Genomic DNA, 23473 nt, shown 5'->3' on the forward strand with positions numbered 1-23473 from the left:
GTGAGTAGTCTGCCTCTCGCCCACATATCACTTCTGTCACTTATTCCATCCCTCTTTCTTCCCAGACTCCCCGCCTCAGCTCTATCTTTGATGTTCTTCGTGATCATCGGTTCACAATCATGGGACCCACGGAACACTGAATCTACCCAAGGAGCCCCTCCTTCATCCTGTTTACTCCGGGTGAGATTTCTCTAGAGTCATTCCCGCCCCCCCTTTTTTCCTCCACCTAGCCTCCCTTTCCCTCCCCTGTGTTCACACCTAGTGACACCTTCCCTTTCTTCCCCTACAGCACCGCACTCGACCCTTCTAGTCCTGAAGATGATCCCAAATTGTACGGATCGAAACGCCGTTGACCCTTCAGCCTGACTTTAGGCGCTTCTTACATAGCGATTTTATGTAAAAATGAAATGTAAAATCAACTGCTGAAAGTGTTTTGAAATCCCTATGTTCGAAGTCACTGTAAATATTTCTGCACTCAACACTTTGCGCCGTCCGTCGCTGATCCCTTTGTCACTTGCGTCACCGTAGTGTCACTCACTTTTCACTCGTGCACCTTGTACACACTTGGGTCATTGAAATTTTTAATTTACAATTGCAGTGCTGATATTTAACTGTAATTCTCTCCTGTCCTATTCTCTAAATATGTTGAATTAAATTGATGCTTTTAGCACTGAAAATGAATGCATAGAGTCTCCTTGTGCCTCCCTGGATAATGTTTCCATATCCTTAATAATTGTCCTTTAATCATACCAGTTGGGATATTGTTCAATATATATAGCCTATTACCCCAATCCCGACCTGGTTGATGGGTTTTCACTCCTGTTGTTTCGAAACCAGACCTATGAGTAGCATTGTTTCTTGGTCGAAATGCATTCCATTGAGTTGATTGAGGAGGTCACAGGTGTCTTTATATTATTATATTTAATAATATTATGTATTAAATATTCTATTTATGGAGGAATGGAATCACCGTACCCCTCGACACTTTGTCTTGGAGTGCTGTTGGTTAGCCCTGACCGAAAACTTCTTTGAATACAACGGTACTCTGTTTTTACAAAGCCATGGCACTTCCATGGGGAGTGCTTTTTCTCCATCAGTAGCAGGTCTGTACGTCAGTGAGTTCGAATCACGTCATGTACTTACTGACACAAATCCATTTGTTACCAATATATTATATTGGAAATGAAATATAGATGACATCCTAATGATTTGGAAAAACTACAATGACCTCAACATATTTATTGAATGGCTTAACCAAAGAGATAAATGTCTGAAATTCACTTTCACATCTGACAAAAACAGCATAGATTTCCTTGACCTGACAATCTTCATTGAAAGAGGACAGATTGAAACTAAAACATACTACAAACCGACAGCTAAAAATAGTCTCTTGTAACACAAATGTTTCCATCCCAAACCTTTACGAGACAATTTGCCTTACAGTCAATTCTTAAGGCTTAAAAGGAATTGCAGTAAAGAAAACGACTATAAAGTACAGCCCAGAGAACTTAGTCAGAAATTTGAGAACAGAGCCTATACACCCACTACTATATCTAAATGTTGGAAAAGAGCTAAACATTAGCCCAGAGAATGCCTCCTACAAACTAATGTAAAAGAAACAATCCCTGACCTTGTGACATGTGTTACAACATACTGTCCAGCGACATATGCAGTGCATAAAATAGTCAACAAAAACTGGCGAATATTAACATCAGGCAAATTCAATTGGCCAAAACCAAGATTCGCAAATAAAAGAACACGAAATTTAAGAGATATGCTTGTGCACACACGACCCAAAAAACAACTAAAAGCAACAGTAACGAGGAACACAGAGATGGCCCCAGTTACTGGCCACTATCCATGCGGCTCCTGCTTAGTGTGTAAATTAACAACAGCAACTAAATCCCTACAACTTACAGATTCACTGCTCTGGACACAAAGACAACACACTAACTGCAACTCTACTAATGTAATTTACATGATTCTATGCCCTTGCGGAAAGAAATATATTGGCATGACTTGCAGAAAAGTGAAGACAAGGATCGGGGAGCACAAAAGTAATATCAAGACAAAACAGATCACTACGAAATTATGTGCCCATTTCACTGAATATGGTCACAAAGCTGAAGAACTCAGATGGACCGTGATCGAAATGCTACATGACAAAACTACCAACACAGAGAGAACATTGTTCGAAAAAGAACAAAGATGGGTAGACCGACTGAAAACCAATCTAGAAGGACTCAATGATAACAAACCGTGGCACCAATATGGGTAATATAGATCCTAAATCTGATCATATTAACATTATAATGTACATTTACAATCCCAGTCATGAGGTGAAAATTATGATTGAACCGCTATAATAAGAACCTCTTTAACATCTATATTGAGGACAGGAAGGCACTGTATTATAAGTTCATTCTTTAGTTCCTATGTAACACTGAGCAGTATGTAAACACCCAGTTGTCCTTTCTTAGTGTCTATGACATTTGGCACGAGGAGATGTGCCCAGAACATATCAAAATGTGTGTCCGGAGTACCTTATGAACTTTAAAACTACATCGTCGTAAATGTAGGAATTTCTATGAATATCTAATGTACTATTCTAACTATTTGTCAACCACTTTAATTATTAAAGTTCGAACATACAACATCCTTGTACCATATTTAAAATACTACTATATACATAGATTTAATAGAAATGTACATGATAATACGTCTAGTTTAACTATGCGACACCTTAAGAATAGTTTCACATAACAAACGCTAAAGACGATAATACGCCAGTCCTCTTTCCATCACGATGCCTCGCGGTACACACAGTAAAAGAAGGCTCCTAACCAGACTTCCGCATCCAGGGGCAGAGCCAGCACAAGACGCGGAGGAGCCTCCACTTGCGGGTAAGAATTACAGCCGTTTTTGAGAAGAAGAGCAGCGTTGGGTAAGATTAATCTGTTAATGCAAACCCTCGTATGCTTCCCTTACAGCCTGGGACCACTGAGTCCACTTTCCCCTGAAGACACGTGGCTATAATCTTACAGAGGTAATGCTTTCAAATTTGATCCCTGCCGAGTGAGACCATTACAGAAGGTGTGGGTAGTGATATTTGTGAGCTCGAATACCGAATTTTATGAGAGATCGATACATCCCCTCATAATTAAGAACCTGATATTATTCTCTTAGAATGTAGAACTTGATGTCATCTCCCTAAGCCCAAACACGATGGTCTCCATATGGGACTTGTCCTGTGAATTTACTAAGCATAACAATGCATTTTATCTCAAATCGAGAATTTAATAATAAGTGCTGAATATATACCCCCTATTTTTGAATGTTTCTTTCATTACAGGTGCCCATTACCTCTTTAGAAACAAAGTGGCAACACAAAAACCACTGAGACTACTACACAAATCGTGTGAGTATAGTTCCATTTTAGTTTTTTTGTCCTGACGAATGCCCCCTATACCCGGCTGGGCGAGGTGGGGCAGAAACATGTTGACTATTTCTTGATCTTTCAAGTGGTATAATCAGATCAAGTAACCCGATCTGTGTGTATACCCGACTTTTTTAATAACAAACCTCATCCCTTGGTGAATAAAACATTTTCTATGATGTAGGCTTGTCTTTTATAAAAAAATCTTTGTGGGCTTATATATATCTCTGGACACTACTGCGCTACACCAGAGGTTGCCTCAGGCATGAGGCTGGCATGCAGCACTTATTTAGAGAACCCGATGATAATGCCATAACGCATATGTGGGGCGGAGAAACGATATAAACCGCAACCGAGATCAACATAGCGTTTATTAGGGTTATCTCAGAGAACTATTGTAACGCAGTTACAAGTGTCCATTCTCTCACTGATTTTTTTTTAAAGTTGGTCATTACCAGAGAACCTACAGTTTGGATGTTCTTGCTTCAATGTCTTTCATCAACTCCTCTTACTTCCATTGCCTGTTGTTTTGCCTGCTTCGGCTAACATTGGTTTCTGCCCCATGACCTCCCACACCCTTTTACTGCCAATTCTTATGACACAAACACCTCCTTTTGAACCTAACATGTTACTCTTCCTATGTTTCCTTGCCACTTTTGCATCCCGTAGGCGTTTCGTCATAGACCTCTCATTAGCTTTTTTACCTGCGTCTTCCATATTTCATTTACCTTGCGGCGTTTTTTAAGACTTTGCCTAACAACTCATGCTAAAAAATCCTTACTATGACTAACACTTGTTGTTTTTAATTGGCCTCTTGGCAACAGTTGGTCACAGCCCTTCTGCTTTCCTATCTGTTGGGCCGTATTACCGATGGTGCCCCAGGGGCGCATGGGCGTTTGCACCCGCTTTGCGCACCCCGGGGCACTTTGGTATTACAGAAGGGGGCACAGACGCTTGTGTGTCCCCCTCTATAATAACCATAGCGCTGGCGCACTTAAAAAACCAGCGCTATCAACAGAGGGTGTTCCCTCATTTGCATTGGGGTGTCCCCAATACAAATGAGGGGATTCCTTTGACTCTGCGCCCACGCCATATTACAGACGCAGAGTGAAATAAGCCCTAAGAAGGCACACTGACACTGCGCCATTTAATAGGGTTCGCACTGTCAGTGCGCCTCCTGACATCAGCCCTCTGCAAGGGGTAAAGGGGGTCCCATTGACACCCCCAGACATCCCCCTGCAGGCGTAGGGAATCACTGACTACAACCATCTTCTAGGGGATCTCTAAAACCCCTTTGAAAGTGCAGGCGAGCGCAGCCTGCACTGTGAAAACACGGAGCAGCTGCTCCCTGTTTTCACATGAATGCACTGCCCTGGGGGCAATGCGAGTTCGCAGCTGCCCCCATGTCAGGGAATTCACCATAATGTGGCCCATTGGCATTGTTTGCGCCCGGCGCACCTCTGAAATGAGTCACCAGGCGCAAACAATGCCAGCACGTAATACGGCTCGGGAGGCGCACTGAAAGTGTTCCATTTAAAAGGTGTTGCACTGTCAGTGCGCCTCCACACAGCAGCCCTCTGCAGGTCCCATGGATCCCCCAGGCATCCCCTTGCAGATGGGTACTGTGAAGTATGGAGAGACTAACATTGAGCGTCTTCATCTGTGAATTTAAGAATAACATCATTCAAGCACAAATAAAGCATGGTATCAATTACAGATACCAGCTACTACCACTGGTCTTGCAAACTCTGGTCTCAGAGGTAAGGAAGGAGGCAGTAGTTAGAATGGAGATGTTTAGGTGTTTACTTCTTTAGTTTCCACTGCCTGCCCATTCCCTTGACCACTCAGCTACAGTCAGGAGGTTATTGAAGGATAATGGGGGGATGAGAGGATCAAGTCGTTGAAGCCATCAGGATGCACTCAAAGTCTTCATCATCGGCACTCATGATCATCAGGGTGGAGATATGTCAGCTACCACTTCATTATGCGATTATTGTAATGACGGAGATTACTGTGCGGTGTACTGAAATGCTGCTAAAATTGTAGTATGATTTATAGCAATGACAAACTTGTCATTGATGAGGGAGTAAGTAGGAGCTGGACAAGATTCCAAGGCAACATTTTAGCCTTAGGAGAGTGACTAGTCCTCATCGAGGCAGTGTAAAATGTATTGAGGGCTTCTCACTGAAGGAAGTAATATCTAATGTAGAACTTGCTTTCTCTACTGAGTCCCTCAATGCTTGTTTTCTTGGAAAGAGAGACCATGCTTCTACTGTGCACCCTCCAGTTTGCAAGGTTTTCCAATCTCTTATACTAATCCCTTGCCCACTGCCTCCCACTAACACAGACCTCTTCCCAGCATAACTCAGAGATCTTTGGCACTTCTTTATCTTTAGGTAAGTTGTTAAAAAAAACTCAAAGTGCAGGAGATGGTCGACAACTGTCAGGATACTAGTTTCAGCTTCCTTCTTAAGCCCTGTATCATATTTCCCATTAGAATGCACAATAACCTCTTGAGCACTGCACCCTCTTGTGGTTCCCAACTACAAGCAGTATCAAGTGCAAGAATCTCAGCCCCATACAGGGTGACAGGAGTTCTTTTCCCTTCAAAACTTTCATGAGTGGGGTCAAGTGACAGGCCACTAAGCCTCAGATTGAACTCAACTAAGCATCCTGCTTGTAACATGGCCCTAGACCTAACCCTCCGCATATGTGCATCCCGTTTTTAATTCTTATCAAAGGTCATCCCCAGTTACTTGTATAAGTACACCACTTCAACAGGTAGAGAGCTGAGAATCCATCTGAACTTGGCGACTTTATTCACCCAAAAACATTATCTTAGCTTTTTCTAGGATGATTTTTAGGGTTCCGTTAACTGTAGGCTTCCAGAGACTTCAGTTTTCTTTGTAAACCTAAAGGGGTATAATCTAACAGGATCAAATTGTCTGCAAACAGCACTCATGGTACATGCACTTCCCCCACTTTAGGAGAAAAAGATCTTGATAAATTTAAAGTTGCCGACAAGTCTCCCAAAACATCCCATTTGCAAGTTGGTCCAAATTGGGATGCTTTTTGATAGTCTTCTTGATCTGTCAAGTTCCCCTTGTGCCCAGTTACAAGTGTGTAAATCCTGAATCATACTAAGTAAATTGGACGGTATCTTCTAACCCCACCGTTTTTCCCACAGCAGACCCTATCCATTGTGTCAAAAGCTGTACTGAAATCGATCGAACAGCTGTGCAGTCTCGGATTGATTGCCAATGATGACCTAATAATAGCCCAAAGGGTGAAACAGTGATCTATAGTGGGGTAAACCACTCTGCTCAAAAGGTTTGAGTTTATTTTCCTGTACCTGTTCATCCAGATGTGTCAATAGGATCTTTGAGAACTCTGTCTCTGTAATATCCAGAAGGCTAATCAGTCTATAATGTGATAGTTGTGTGTCATATCCCTCTTTAGTATGGGTTTCACAACAGTGCCCCTCAACGAAGGTGGATAAAGCCCTGTTGTGCTTATCCACCCAAACAAGCAAGAGTAAACCCTAGCCCACCACTCACTATTAGTCTTGATTAACACATCTGGTACATAATCTGGACTTGCAGCTCTAGTTAGCTTGAAATGGTCAATTACCAACCATATCTCTGTATATTTGGCAGCATTGGCAGGGAACAAAATAAATCCTCCAAGTACAAAACCCAAGCATTCTCCTCAATCATACAGGTGAGCGATCCCCGGTAAGGATCCTTCATATGTTTTAAATGTGATAATGTTCCCGATGGAGTCGAAAGGGTCCTGTATTGTTATTTTCGTCACTACCAAGGAAGGCAGCAGGCATGAAAATTACCCATTCCCAGCTTGCTGACGTAGTGACCGAAAATAACAATACAGGACTCTTTTGGAGCTCTTTAATTGGAATTTTAAATACTTTATCGAGGATCTGAGAGACAACCATAAAGCTTAATGTCTGTTTTGGAGTTAGTTTTAATCATGTCGTTGACATTATTTGTGTTTGCACAACAGTAGTCTTTACACTATGGTAATCTCCTCCAGATTAGAATGGGAGTTGTAACACACACTGCGATTTGGTGTCAAGGTGTGAGAAGAATCCCTATGATGAAGCATGCCACCTGGATGAGGAATTTCGTCCTAATAAAAGAATACTTCTTTGACACAGTAAATTCCACTTTACTCCTTGGTATAGACCTGGATATTTTATTGTGTAGTATTTATTGACTCTGCCTGAAAGCTCTCTGGTCTCTTGATTGAATTACCCTCTCATATCATTCCAAAGTGTAAGAAGAAATACCATTTCTTTTCTCTGAGAAGATACCTGTACTGAGTTTTGAGACAATTGACGTCCTTTTTGGAAAAAGTGCGTAATCCTAATTTAAATTGTTTCAATGACCTCCTCAGATAACTTTTTGCTTTCTGATGGGCTACATCAAACCAGCTTTCCCCATTGCCCGCTTTTGCTGTGACTCAGGTGGCAGCATGTAGTAAAAGTTTATATTTAAAGCATTTTTGATTATCAAAGCAGTAGAAAATTAGATGAAAAATTATGATACTTCCCCTTAGCACATGAGGAAAATAAAAGCAAACTAAACAGAAGAGCGCAACCACTGGCAAGCACTTCAAAACAAGTAAGCAACACACAAGCTAAAAACACTGCATAATTTTTAATAAAGTAGGGCTCCTATGTTAAAACTACTCATGGTCCTTAGAATGTCCAACATCTGTGGTTGTTTACCCCCATAGAATACATAGCACACTCTATTTGATAGCTGTCCCCATAGTCAGAAAACCATCAAGAAATAGTGGTGTGTGAATTTTTTTAATCCACTTTTGTTTGTCTTTAGACTGGCTACAACTACGCTGAATAACACAATCCAACAATGCTGGAATATTTTCAAAGGTTCATGATCAGATGAATTGAGGGCATTTGTAGGAGCAATGTTCTTCCTCATACTTTCCGTTTCTTCAGAACATAATTAAAAGTTATATTTAATTGAGTGTGTAAGATCAGTATAACCTACCTCTCAAGCCAGAGTTTATAGAAGTGAAGGCAGATAGAATGTGTAAATGAGACCAGCACCTATGGCATTTATAGCCAATTACTTTGGAATATTGTGCCATAATAAGTATACTGTTTTGGCCAAGTTACTTCTAAGTTATTTGTTTTTGGTAGGGGAAGCCACCACTCCAAACTCTTCTGAGTCAGACAAGGATGCCTCTGCATACCATTGAAGCATTGGAATATGTTCTCAGAAACAGCTATATAACCAATTTCTTTTACTTCCCAATTTCTCACTTTCATGGTGTAATATCAGTCAGGAAATTTGAGTCTCACCAGCTTTAAAGTTCAACCACTTCCATTCCTTATGGTAGTGACAGGTTTAGGCCAACTGCTGTCAAACACTACCCTATCACCCTTCTAACCAGACATCAGTGCCAGGTCTTTGATCCTTAAGAGTGTAATGTTATATTGGCTATAGCCAATTAGCATAACATTACTTGATTATATGTACCTAATATATAGAACCAGGAGTACCCAGGGCCTGTAAGTTAAAGTGTTCCCCTCAGGGCTGCATTACTCATTGCGCCTCCCTGGATGAGGCAGCATGAAACACATCTCCCAACCTGCCACTGCAGCCTGGTAGACCAGTTTTAAAACTGTTAACTCGACTTTGCCATTTACACTATTAATATCAGGATTATACTCCGTCATGGCTCTTAGTTGAAAATGAAATTCTCTGAGATTTGAACCCCACAACCCCTTTATCTATCAAAAACAAATCCTCCCAACCAGCCAGATATATCTTGAACAGCACATAAGGGCTCTTCTGAAAATAGTTAGACTAATGGAGACTCCAATTACCCATTCTAACCTTACCTTGCTCTGGTATAACCCTAAAATCAGAATTCAAGCCACGCTCATATATTGGCATCTAAGGGCATCCATTTCCTGAAACACTGAGGCACACAGCAAGTCCCTCTTTTCTTTAGAAAATGTCAACAATATAATCTATCAGATATAGACTTTTATGACTTCCCAAAGCAAGCTTATCTAAAGCTAAATGCCCTAATTTTGACCCCTCACTTCTCTCAATTATCTCCTCCGCTAATAAATCCGGCCACTAAAACTCAAAGTTTTATCACGTCTTAGAACCTAAAACAACGCGCTTAACCTCCACTAAAGAGATGGGATTCATTTAATACTCTTTCTTCAGACGATTGGGACATGATTTGGAAATCGGTAGTTCTTCATAAAATCACCTCCTCTTTATCCCAAACTAAATATTGGCTCCTACACAGGACAGTTTGGATTCCCTCTCCTCTACATAAGATGGATGTCTCTCAGAGATGACACAACATGTTGGAACTGTAATAAAGCTAATGGTGATCTTCCACACTTACTTTTTTACTGTAGTACTGTTTCCCATTTTTGGGACTGAGTATTTGACTTTATCCGTTCCCTATTTGGGATCCATCTGAGACGGTATGTTATCTCACTCATCCAAGGCTTTCTTGATTCACAGCCACAGTTTAAGACACCTAATGATAGTTTTCTGGTAGACATATTACTGAGTGCGGCCTGGAAATCCGTACTTGCTAACTGAAAACACATCCCTGCCATCTCTTTTATATCCTGGCTGAACTGGGTCTCTTAGATAAGGGGAGCTGATAACATCCCTCTCCAAAACTCCCCATTGAGACCACAGTCCAAATCTGTATGGTAGATGGTTGACAGCTACTTTGCCAACACCAAACCTCTATGAGTCACTTAAAGTGCCATAACATAGATTTGTAGTCATTACTAAAACCAATTTCACCTGATGAACGTCACCAGACTTCTTCCTTTCCGAACGTGTGTGTATTGCCACTTTTAATTGCAGTACTGTCATGCCTACTGCTGTAATAATCTTGACTTATTTTTATTACTATGTTTTACTTTGCATTCAAGCTCTACTTACCAAAAGAGGGATCCTGCTATCTTGGGAGTGGACAGAATAGTACACTCTGGGATTGCTAGATGCCACACATCGTATGAAGTCCTCATTAGGCGTGGAGGTTCCCAGTAGTCCATTAGCTAGTAACTGCTACCTCCCCCAAGGGCACTTTCTAGGCATAAAAATGGATCCCCTGGGGGGGCGTGGCTAAGATGGCGGCTCGGTAGGAAGTGTTCCGCGGTGGTCCCTGAACCCGATCCCCTGACCGGGATTTTTAGCGGACCTTCCTTCCCACCGAGCTAGCCACCGACGGCGGACAGTGTCCGAAATAGCCACTGTGTAGCTGGGGCCATGGGCGAGGCTCCGCAACGGAGGGAGGCGCCTCTGAGCGGAGACGGTCAGCTGCAGCCTGCAGGCGCGAAAACGGTGGCCCGGGCCCCGGCGCTCAATGGCCCGGGGGGACTTCCCACGGTGACTCCAGCACCGGCGCTACGGCATCGGAGGTTCCGGCGGCGATTGCGGGGGCCCGGGTGCGGTGCCTGGCAGCAGAGGACGGTGAGCCCAGCAAATGAGAGGCGGATTGAGGGGCGCCGGGTCCGCCGGCTCCCTTATCTAAGCGAGGCCCCGGCTTGGGCCTAGTCACGGGGGGTGCGGCCGAGTTCTCCTGAGCGGCCTGGCCTGCAGGCAAGCAGCACCGTGCGGGGCACGGACGGAGGCAGCAGTCGGACTAGCAGCACACATCAGCGGGGGGTCAGGAGTGTGGACACCCCCCGGTGCACACAGGAGCTGCCGCGGCCCCAGGAGGAGAGCTGAGGACCCGGGGCACCAGTGGTGACTTGGCGGTTGGTGCCGTGGAGGAGCAGGGGGACAGCGAGCAGCCAAGGAGGCACCGGGGGCGCGACCAGGAGCCCCCCAGCCCCGACAGGCAAGAAGTGACCCCGCGGGGCCCCATAGAGCGTGACTTCGCCCACAGTGGCGCCCGGTGCCCCAACGTGGACTGCACACCGGTGTATGTGGGAGATGGGGGCCCCCTCAGTGGAGGAGAGGGAGTAAAGACCGCCGGAGGGGCCGAGAGAGGTCGGGGCCACAGTCCACAGCGGAGTAAAAGGCCCAACCCACAACATCTGGGCACCTGGAGCCAAGGGAGTGTGGCGCAGTGGACCCTGCGGCATCGGGGAGGCGCCCTGAGGCGCACGGAGCACTCGACCAGGCCACAGCACAGCCTACAGAAGGGCCCAGAAGGAGGCGGCATACTGCAGTGGTGACCGGCCCTTGGCAGTGACAGCTCGGGGAGCTCGGTAGAAGCCTAGGAATCGTTCTCGGTCGCCTCAGCCCGCAAAGCGCAAAAGTAAGGGCTGCAACATGAGGGCCCACAGCCACGTCTCGTGGGACGCGCAGGCAGACAGAGCGCGGAACTGAGACACTGTGCGAACACAGGCCGACCCCCTCTCCCCCGGCTCACGCACACCGAGGACTTCTGCGGTCCCGACAGGGGCAGCACCCCAACCGAGGCCTCCAGCCGGGCACTAGGTGCGTTATGGCGTCCCACAACCGCAAAGGAAACCGCACCATTTCTGATATGCTGGCCAAGGGGTCCTCCAAGGTCGACAAAAGTCCGGACAAGCCGGCTCAGGTGCCCCCCCCCCAAGGGGAGAGGCCACACGGAAGGCGAGACCCCAGCGACCAAGGCATTCATGGAGGCCCTCTTCACCTCTCTTAAAGAGGACATCCAAACCTTCCGGCAGGAAATGACTGGGGAGTACAAAGAACTCCGACGAGATGTCGACGATCTGGGGGAGAGAGTAGCTGCCAATGAGCTCTCAGGTCAAGCCAGAAGTGAAGAAATAGAACTCCTCCGGCAGGAGATCGTTCGCCTTCACGACCAACAAACAGACCTCCAATCCCATACGGAGGACCTGAAAAACCGTTCCAGACGAAACAACATCCGCGTTCGGAATGTGCCACTCAAGGCAGAGGGAGACGACGTGGCAGGATACTTACAAGCATTATTCCGGATGATGCTGGGGGAGGATGATGACTTTGTGATCCGTGTCGACAGAGCCCATCGGGTGGGCCTGGCTCGCCGAACCCAGGGCCCACCCCCGGACATCTTGGCCTTCCTGCCGGATTACCCCCTAAAGGAGCGCATATAGAAGGCGGCGCGCCTCAAACAGCCCCTTCGTTTTCAAGACCACGCTGTGGAACTATTCCAAGATCTGTCGGCGATCACTCTACAGAAACGGAGGTCATTCAAGGTTGCCACCGCTTTCCTGCGCAAGGAAGGGGTCCCCTACTCCTGGGGGCCCCCTTTTTCGCCTCATCTTCAAGTGGAATGGCGCCCTACATCAGCTGCGCTCATTACGAGACACCTGCGCTGTACTGGGCATCCCACACGAGGAGACTCTACAGGACGATGTGGACGAGGGGCGGTCGTCTGGGACTGCATCTGGATCCCCTCGGACGACGGGTGACGGCTGGCAGAAAGTGCGACGGGGCAGGCAGCAGAAGAAAACCCTCAAGCCTAACCCCGAAACAGTGGCACAGGAACAGGCTGCAGCAATCCAAGTGGTCTCCAAAGACACTGGTGCCTACTCATGAGACGACTTCAACGACGGTCGACATCAGCTAAGTTTTGACTCCTGGATGGGGGGAGGGTCGGGGGGCCATGAGCCGCCAGTGCCACACACCCATACATTGACTCATTTACCACAGGCTTGGACAGACAAGTGAGTGGCCTGGGACTATGTTCACCTGTTTGGGTTTCGGGGCTGAACGGGGAAGGGTGGGGGGGGGACGGGGGCAAAGGTTTAGGGGGGAGTTGGGGTTAGGGTGGGCAAGGGGGACTGGGGAGGGGGACTCCGGGGTGTTCGTTCCAGAGAGGTGGGACAAGCGGGGACATGAGAGGGATCTATACAAAGGTTGGTGGAGGTGGTCACAGGGGCTCGAGGTCACATCTGGGGCAGGCGAAGCGATAGCAGGGCAGAGCCTACGTTCCTGAATGGCGTCTGACACTCTACAGGTCCTAACTCTCAACGTTAAGGGCCTCAATAGCCCCATTAAGAGGTGGGCGGTGCTCTCGTACCTAGAGAACTCCGGCGCGGCAATTTGCCTCCTACAGGAGACACATTTGTTAGCAAAGGACTGGCATCGTATGCGGTCCAGGGCCTTCCCGACACAACTTTACTACTCCACTATGGAGAAAAAGGCAGGGGTGGCCATTCTGTTTGCTAAGCACTTCAATGGCCAAGTAAGGGACAAGGTGGCAGAAATAAAGGGCAGACTGCTGGCGTACACTGTTAGCATTGGTAATGTGGAATTCACAGTGGGAACCATATACGCACCCAACACTAAACAGGAACCATTCCTCACGGGGGCATTGTCGGAGGTTCTGTGGGCTGCATCCAAGTATACCCTGGTGGGAGGGGACCTGAATCTGGTGATGGATAATGCGTTGGACAGGTCGGGACACAGGTTTGGCGACTCTGGCGCCCTATCCACAGAGGGGAAGCAATGGCTCGCCAGTAGGGGCTTCAAGGATGTATGAAGGGAGTTGCACCACACAGCACCGGGGTACACCTTTTACTCACACGTTCATAAGACATATGCCAGGTTAGATCACTTCCTTGAATCGGCCGATATAGCTCCTATGGTAAAAGACGTGGAGGTCGCTCCAGCGGCCCTGTCCGACCACAACGCCATCCTTCTGCACCTGCGGGTCCCCCGCATTTATTCTGGTAAGGGGAGGTGGCGGCTCCGGGAGTCCCTGCTCACACGCAAAGAGGTCACACAGCAATTAACCCAGACTTTATCTGACTATCTTGGCAGGAATGACACGGGTGAGGTAGCCATGCCCTCGGTATGGGGGGCGCTCAAGGCGGTGGTCAGGGGGGAATTAATGGCGATCTCGGCCGCTGACAACAGGATAACAAAAGAACTGCGCCAGGAATTGTCCGCTCAGGTGCTGGAACTCGAGCGGGTGCACTGTCGGACTGGGGCCCCCAGGATTTGGCGCCAACTGAAGGCTGCCAGAGCTCAACTGGCTAGCCTTGACTTGGACAGGGTGGAATATGCAGCACTACGCCTCAAGCATACTTATTATGTGGGGTGGGACAGGACTGGTCGTCTGCTGGCCAGCAAACTTAAAGCGCAAACGTTCAAGGCCAAGGTGCAAGTCATACGAGGGGACGACGGACAAGAACACTGCGATGACGAGCACATAGTCCAGGCTTTCAGGGCATTTTATGCCAAGCTGTACGAGGCCGAGCTGGCGGCGGAGGAGGGGGTCGGGTCGGAGTACCTGCATGAGGCCAACGTGAATGGCGCGAGCTCCGAGGCGCTGGAGGCTCCCATTCGCCTAGAGGAGGTGGTGTCTGCCATCGCGCGCCTGAAACCACTCAATGCGCCAGGTCCAGATGGTTTCTCCGCGGGCTTTTACAAAACCTTTTGCCACCTTCTGGCCCCAGTGTTGACGAAACTATTTAACTCGTTCCAAGGCCCGGGCTCGATGCTCGAGGCGGACATAATCGTCCTACCAAAACCTGGAAAGGACGCTTCTCAATGCGCGGCCTATCGGCCAATATCGCTTCTGAATGTTGATCTGAAGCTCTTCACCGGAATCTTAGCTGCTAGATTAGGGCCTTGTCTCCCAGGCATAATTGAGCCAGACCAGGCGGGCTTCATACCCTCCCACCAATGCGCGGACAACACCAAACGCCTGATGCACGTTATTGATAAAGCCCACTATAACGATTCGGACGCTGCCCTGCTGTCGGTGGATGCTGAAAAAGCGTTCGACAGAGTGGACTGGACCCACCTCGACCGGACCCTGTCGAGATTTGGGCTTGGGGAGAGGTTCAGAGCCTGGGTGGCAAGCTGTTACGTGACCCCTCGTGCAACTATTAGGGTGAACGGGACGGGCTCCAAGCCATTGGACATCCGGCGAGGCATGAGGCAAGGGTGCCCTCTCTCGCCGATGTTGTTCGCCTTGTATATGGAGCCGTTCGCCCATCGAGTGCGAGATAACCGGAACATAAAGGGCATCACCTTCGGAGGCAAGGAGCAGGCCATCAGCTTGTACGCTGATAACATTTTGGTCACGGTTGAGAACCCGGGGGTGTCGATCCCTGCATTTCTGCGGGAAATGGAACGGTTCGGGAAGGTCTCGGGCTTTAAGATGAACATCCAGAAGTCTGTTATCCTACCACTGGGGTCCAATGCGCGTCAGCCTAATAGAGGGTCGCTCAAGATCGGGGGGCTACAAGAACAGCTGGAATTACCATATTTGGGAATTGACTTGTCCCCCTCAACGGCCCAAACGGTGGAAAACAACTATAACAAACTCTATCACCGTGTCCAAGGAGATTTCTCCCGATGGCGACATCATCCGCTGTCTTGGCTGGGCCGGGTGGCGGCCGTCAAGATGTCTGTGCTGCCAAGGGTGCTATACCTGTTCCAGACTACGCTGGTTACTCCTCCGCTGCGCATGCTTAAAAAGCTGCAAGACGCCATACAGCAGTACATCTGGGCCGGGAAGCGCCCTAGAATGCGGCGTGACCTCATCTCATGATCACAGGCCGAGGGGGGGCTGGGGGTCCCTGACCTGCATCGTTACTTCCAAGCTACCCAGCTGCGCTACCTCCTGGAGTGGTCCAGACCGACCTCAGAGAAAAGGTGGCTCTTTCAAGATAGGGCAATGGCGGGTATGCCGCTTTGGCAAGTTCCATTCCTGGCACGACGCGACAGACCGGCGTATATCAAGAAATCTCCCATTACAAGGACTCTGCTGCAGGTGTGGGACATGGTAGCAACAACCAAAGACCTTACCTCCTTCCCGTCGCCGATGACGCCCCTCTTTGATAATCCGGCGTTCACCCCCGGGACGCCCCCAGGCGCCTTTTCGCAGTGGCGATCCACGGAATGTAATTCGGCGGGACATCTGTTTGACAGGCAGGGCTTTATGACACTGGCGGTTCTTAAGGAGAGCTACGGGATAGACCAGCCGAATAACTTCCAATACTTTCAATTAAGGCACTGGCTCACTCACAAGGACTTCGCCCCGCAGGTGGGCCGCTTCCTCACACCCTTTGAGAAGTGGCTTTTGGCCAAGTCGGACGATAAGAGGGCGATCACGGAACTCTACAAATTCCTAGCCCCGCCAGCGCAGGCAACTAAATCTGCGGGGCAGAAAAGGTGGGAGAAGGAGATCGGGCGGGAGCTATCGGACAGGGAATGGCATGACATATTTTTCAGGGCCCACCACACGGCTAGGAATATGGCGAGCAGGGAGGCCGCGGTCAAAGTGGCCTGTTACTGGCACCTGACTCCGGAACGCCTCCACCAGAGCAACCCCAGGCGCGATCCAAAGTGCTGGCGGGGCTGCGTCAGACTGGGACCATGCTTCACTTGCTGTGGGAGTGCCCGGAGGTGAAGGACTACTGGGAGGAGGTACTGAGGGATATAGATTTACACTTTGACACGGAGATCCCACGTTTCCCGGCATACACGATCTTAGGCCTACCTAACAAAATGACCTTCCTGCTCAAATCAATCCGGGGGAAGCAAATGGGGCTGGCCATGGGAGCAGCGACACACCACATCCTTTCACTGTGGGGCAGCTCACGCAAACCCTCTCACACAGGATGGCTCCACAAAATCTGGTTCATAATGGGTATGGAGCGCATTTATGGCCTCTCTCACGCAAACCACGGACACGTTCCGAGAGATATGGGCGCCCTTGATTGCACTACTCTCCACTGAATTTCACGAACTAACATGCCCCAAATACCTTCGAGTTCTCAGACTGGTTGATGAATTTCACAAACCTACCGCTGCTCAGGGGCGGAAGAAGAGCACACGGAAACCCAGGTGATCCCCCTACTTAAGACCTTGGCAGAACACACCCAGGGGGGAGGGATGGGAGGGGGGGGCAGGTTGGGCACCACGGTTGTTGAGCTGGGAGGGGACCTGGGTGGGGGGGTGGGGAGGGGGGTTAGTTGGGGTATCGTGTTACTTGAAAATGCCTTTCACTGCACACATGGACACACGGCCCGAGGCCGGCCGCCCATGGGGCTCTCTCCCGGGAGCCCTGGGTGGAGCTCGCAAGAAATGGTGAATTGCTTATGTCCTATCACTGTACTGTACTATGCTGTTGCCAATAAAAACAAATTTGATCAAAAATGGATCCCCTGGCAACCCAGCTCCCATATCACATTTGGGTTGGAGAGGAGACTGAATGAAGAAGGACTGCACTGGTGTTCCCTGGGTAATCTACCATTACTACGCATCCAATTGTACGAGTTTACATTTCTACGCATATTTTACTTCGCATGAACTGTTATATCGCATGCTCTTACTTTGCAGCTACTGTTATTTAGCATCCTTTTACTTCGCATGCCGTTACTTCGCAAATACATTGCGAGAAACAAGTTATTGATTATTATGCAGGAAAATACTTAGGTAATATTTGAGATGGCGCAAATACATTGGCCAGCTAAAATGTATGATGATCATGAACTTAGTATTTATTACACACTACAGGTACAGGGGTTGCGCCATACACGGAACGCACAGTACAGCAGGGGTGTGAAGTAAAATGATTCAGCCCTCGGCGAGCGCAGGAAAGTGAAACTAAGAATGGGAGAAGCAAAGAGCATGCACGATATCAACAATCAGCTTCAGAGGGCGGCGCGAAATACAGTGTGACAATACATTGTGAGAAACAAGTTATTGAGTATTATGCAGAAAAATACTTTGGTATTATTTGAGATGGCTCAAATACATTGCGAGAATCAAGTAATAGAGTATTATGAATATAAAAGGTAATAATTCAGATGGAGGATGATGCAGAGACGAGCATGTGAATCATGAAGGACCTCCCGGTTTGACTGGTGGTGCGAGAAAAGATTAAACACTGCTGTCGGAATTTGGATGCGAAGAGATTACAACTGTGTGACAAGGGTGGACTGACCATAAACGGGACACAAAACTGTATTGCTGAATGTCCTGAAAACCCTTTCTCACCATTTTCTCTGCAGCAACAGGACGAATGGGCAGACCCAGGATTTATGCTCTTTTCCGAGGACAGCGATAAAGGCCACTGTTTCTTCAACTGGGGAGAACTATCCTCTAGCCCCGCCCTAACTGATGACGTTGAAGGAGCCGGGGCGTCAAATCCAGGAAGTCAGCAGAAAGCGGTGTGTGAGTACACCGGAGGAGACGGAGTAGGCGAGAACGCGGGAAGCAGACAGACGGAGCCAGAGTTCAGAGGAATAAGGGAGTGTGACGACGCGCTGGAGGCAGGTTGCCAACATCCCTACGAGTCGCCCAGCCACGCTCTAGGAGGAAGAGCGTGGCTAGCACAGGTACGCGAGTACTTCACGGGGTGGGCAGGCCAAAGGGGAAGACCCATGAGCTAGAGAACTGGTTCCCATCTTCCGGTAACCCCGCCCCGAGCACATCTCTCACTTAGATAGAAGTGTGGTGCACTGAGTGTTCCTTCACTGACCTTCCCTCAGTACTGATTGAGCGTTTGAACGCTATACTGAAAGGAAGCCCTTTTTATTGTTTTTTTCCCTACACGCATCCCCTACCCGGACCCTCAACCTGACGGCACTGCACTGGAGTGCAAAAGGAGAGGACGGACCCTGCCACAGGACAGGAATCTTGCAGAAAAGACTTCGGAGCCCGCTGTACCCTACTGCAGACCCATTCCTTACAAAAAGCGTGTAACATGCCCAATAAAGCACTTGTTAACGCCAAGCAAAGTCTCTGTGCTTCCTCCCACCCTCTCACAAACTGCCTGTAAGCAATAATTATTTGTACACAGTTTTACATTCGTATCAATTGAAAGAATTGTCCATTTTCAATTTCTATGTAAGATACAAACGTGCGTGCATCAACGTCCAAAACCGCTATTTCCCTGGCATCCCACGCCAGGATATAGGTTACTATTTGTAATAATTTAGAATTAAAACGTACAAAAAACAAGTTGTAGTGGTATGCGTATTCATTTTATGCGTACTAAAAGCATTTTAAATAGAGTGCTATACATTTGAGAAGTAAAAGCATTCTCACTAACAACATGTGAAGTAATGGTATTTGCGATGTAAAAACATCAGACTAAAAACATGCGAAGTAATGGCTTGTTTAGTAATGACATACATTCGTTCCCTGGACCTGGAAAGAGTCTGCACCAACTCTGGACTTCACCTGCTGATCCTTGGGCTAGCAAAGAGAGGAAGGTACCTGTTGTGCCTGGCTCATGGGAAAGTTGCCCCTGAGCCCAGAAAGAAGAGGTGAACTCCAAGAGTCAGTTGGCTGACTTCCTGTTGAAACACCGGGGAAACAACAGCTGAAGAAGATCGTTCTGGTCAGTCAGTAGCCGCAATCTCCTGAACACCACTTACTGCCAACAGGCAGCCCGAATTACTAAATGCTGATGCTCAAATCTGCACCCAGGTCTGTTGGATGCAGAAGACCCATCAGAGTACAGTTGGTCACCTAAGACAGGCACAAGTCTTCACCAAAGAGAACTGCTTGTTTCGCTGTGACCAGAGACAAGTAGTCTAGTGACAACAGTAATTTTGCTGGACCAAAGAGGACTTCAAGGGACATCGACCCCTCTGCCTAATGTTAAAAAAGATGAACCCTATGCACACACAAATGTTATCAATGGAAACATGGGGAGTATTGAAGTTCAATACGAAATACAAATCAGGCAGCAGAAAGAAAATTGTGTCCAGAACCGAAAACAATTTCTTAACTGCTTTAATTTCCATATTATACAGCAGCCAGCCGACACGTGTTTCATCGCTTGCGCGAATCTTCAGGGCTCTTGATTGACTGCAAAAGTGTTGGAGGTCGCTCTGCCGGTGATACTTCCGACCCGGTGGGGCCCTTGACCAGTTCAAGATAAAAAGTGGAAACAAACACTGTCGTGTGTAAAACCTAGCAGGAATCCCAGGAGCTTCTTCAATGTGGTAGTCGGGGAGCGGATAACTCCATCTACCATCAGTGTTCAAATTGTAGATTCGGGGGGAAGAGGCAAGAGGGTAGTAATCTCTCCAATTCTCAAGTATCCCTCGTGCGTAGTAAGACGCGATGTGCGCATTGTATCCACAGCTCCCGGGTCACTGTGTTCCTTGTTGAGGACGCAACAAGGAACACGTAAGGGAAACTGCCTCTACAAGGAATAGAGTCGAAACGTAGACTACCTACCCCCACGATACCAGCTTCTACCACTAGCAAGATTTGTACAGCTGTTCACAGACGCCTGGTTTACAAGAATTGTCTGACTTGTTTAGCTTAACTACGTGGCCCAGAGTTGGGGAACCACTTCAACATTGTATATATCAACAAAAAATTGGATTTGTTTTGTCACCTAAATGAAGATTGTCTTACTCTTCATTTTTCACTAAATCCCCTCACAGCACCCCCTTTCCCTATCCCCCCCCTTTTCACGTATGTGGGCACAATTGCTTCTAAAATATAAATACAAAATTCTGATGTGTACTTTATAACTAATGAGAAGTTTCCAGTACTTTTTGAATTAAAACATCGTACTTTGATTTGTTTCTGTTTTTTCTCATTCGTGTTTCAAATTGGTTTTATTTTCTATAAATCTTTTCTCCTTTCCCAGTCTGGGACCCCTTTGCTTATAACAATTATCTACCCAGGTCCCTGTGACTTTGTTTTGGGTCAACCCTGTTTAATATACCCAACAAAGATGGTGGCAGTCATGATCCAGAGGTAATTACAACAGGTGCCTATAATCCAGGATTACCCAGTGACATTGGCAGTCCTTGTTGCGAGGGATAAGTTCCTGATACTCGAAGATGAAGTAGCTGAATCATACCCCCATATGAAGAAGGCACTCAATGTGCTATGTGGTTTACTCCTGAAGAATATAGCCAAAGATTTAGGAACACACACACAAGCGAGAAACACAGACATGTGTGGACTTGGTGGATGTTTCTGTGAAGTCACTGGAAGGTTGGATAAAAGGTAACAGGGTTGACACATATGAGGGGCTCTATAATTTGATGGACAAAGAACATATACTCAGTAATTGTCCCTCAGAGAAGTTACTCCATCATCTGGTTTATTCCAAGTTACCTGGTCCTGGAGATCCGGGCAAGGTGACTGATAAGTGGGTACTCACAGTGCTTAATTTGGGCCGGTGCTCAGCATCGGTACTTATTTTACCTGGCCGGGTCTATATGATTTTTCCCCTCCGACTCCGGTAGATGGCCCGGTAATTATTTAAAAATCATGCTTGTGCTTCCGGGTATGTCCTCATACGAAGGCCCACCCTGTTCCAGGCATATTGAAATAGCGTGGTCATCACGGTAGTGATGTCACGTCAGCAGATCGCACCTGCCTCTGCTCCCACAAGGAACCTTGTTTCATATCCGTTGGAGAAAGGCAGAGGGTGGGCTTTTTGTTGAACTGGGGCAAGGCAGGCTGGAAATGTGGAGGACTGCAGGTCAAATGTTTTATAATACCGTCCGTTAAGAGGAAGTGAATGTAAACGAGGCCCGAGAGCATAAACAGGTATGCTTTTCATAGTTTGGATTTATTTTCTTGCTTCTTTAAAGCAACAGGAGCTTCACAAAAAATAAATACATATGCTGTATTAAGGCTCATTCGCCGTGTAGGTCACTCAGCTATTACTAATTTTACCCCCGGCTGCCCTCGAATTATTACAGCCCACTCGAGGGAGACCAACTAAGATAGTGACCCAGTTGCAGGGCCAAGTATTTGCCAAGACAGTTTCATTGGACTGCCCCGCTCAGGTCTCAGAGACAGCCAGGGCAGCTCGATCATTGTGGAGGTACCGGATTGATGATGCTGGGCGGCAAACCTCAATTGCCGCCTCCCGTGGTGTCTCGCTCCTTGCCTGTTCAAGCTGAGCCTGCCTGCCAACCCTTGCAGACCAGAGCATCACCCGCCTGCACCACAGTCCAGTCTCATCTGAGACCAGGCCGCGGCCCAAGACAGTAAGTTCCACCCATTGTGAGTCAGTTCAGTTCAGTTTGAAAGCTTTATTCGATTATTCAATAAACAATCATAAAAGCACACAGAATATTAGATACAGCACCAATGAAAATTGTTAAAACGTTTACAGTATAATACATGATTTAAAACAGTTCAAGGGGAAGAAATATAGTAGACAAGGCAGCAATTAATACAGGAAGGACACAATTAAAATTCTAGGCTTTTTTCTAGTGGACATTGATTTTAGAATAAAGGTCGCAGTATAAAAACAGACATCCGGAACATCAAGTGCAAATAAGAGTTTCATAGCAGTTGTAACTGTGAACACAGAGCATTTCTTAAAAAGGGGTTTAAGATAGAAAATACGGAGATGCAAATACAGGGAGCATATTAGCATAAAGTGCAGCGTGCTCTGTTTAGTGGTTCCGTCACATGGGCAGGGAGTTGACTTTTTTTTTTTCATCCGGGGGAATGCCACCAGGTTATGAACAATACCTAATCTCAACCTAGTGAGAACAAACTGGTGAGATTGCTTAGTAATTACTTTTAGGTACTTTGGAATGCCATAACCTACCACATTGTTAGAATTATAAAATAAATGAGTGGTAAAGTGGCTACAGAGTTCTTTACGCAGTTTGGATTTATCCCCCAAAAAGACACGTTTGACCTCCTGTTTGGATATATTGGTGGCACTTACAGGGTCACTAGAAACATCCAGATCAAACACTTCTTTATAAGTAGTCAGAACATATTTTAGCCAAGGCATCTGACTGACTTTATCGAGGCGAAGACAATCTAGTATTATTCGCCTGGAAAAGCCTGTTTCATCCTTGGCCCATATTGACCTCCAGGCCATGAGGGGCCTCAATCCAGTTAAATCAGTCAGGTATTCCAACCCCACCTCATTATGAATCAGTTCGGTAGATACCGATGTTGGGAGACAAAGGAGCCTCTTTAAAAATTTATTTTCGGCAACTTGCAATTCCCCTTGTTGACAGTGTCCCCATACACCCGAACCGTAAAGAGCAACTGAAGCGCATCTATGCCGGTAGACATTTAGCATATCAGGTATGCGACGACTGCCTAATTTAGAGGC

General features: G+C 47.2%; 1 protein-coding gene across 2 annotated transcripts in view; it reads left to right on the plus strand.

Annotated features, from left to right (window-relative positions):
* Positions 1-23473, plus strand: part of LOC147697775 (E3 ubiquitin-protein ligase TRIM39-like) — a 367381-nt gene that overhangs the window by 256237 nt on the left and 87671 nt on the right. Inside the window, exons 1-3 of one of the 2 annotated variants that reach the window (XR_015299159.1) lie at positions 2826-2903; positions 2991-3046; positions 3353-3418. The exons of the other annotated variant lie outside the window; for it this stretch is intronic. The gene's annotated coding sequence lies outside the window, so the exon portion shown is untranslated. Of the gene's footprint in view, positions 1-2825; positions 2904-2990; positions 3047-3352; positions 3419-23473 lie in introns of those variants that run through there. 2 annotated transcript variants of the gene reach the window in all.

Source organism: Lissotriton vulgaris, chromosome 8 (genome assembly GCF_964263255.1).
Source record: "Lissotriton vulgaris chromosome 8, aLisVul1.2, whole genome shotgun sequence".
Classification (NCBI taxonomy): domain Eukaryota; kingdom Metazoa; phylum Chordata; class Amphibia; order Caudata; family Salamandridae; genus Lissotriton; species Lissotriton vulgaris.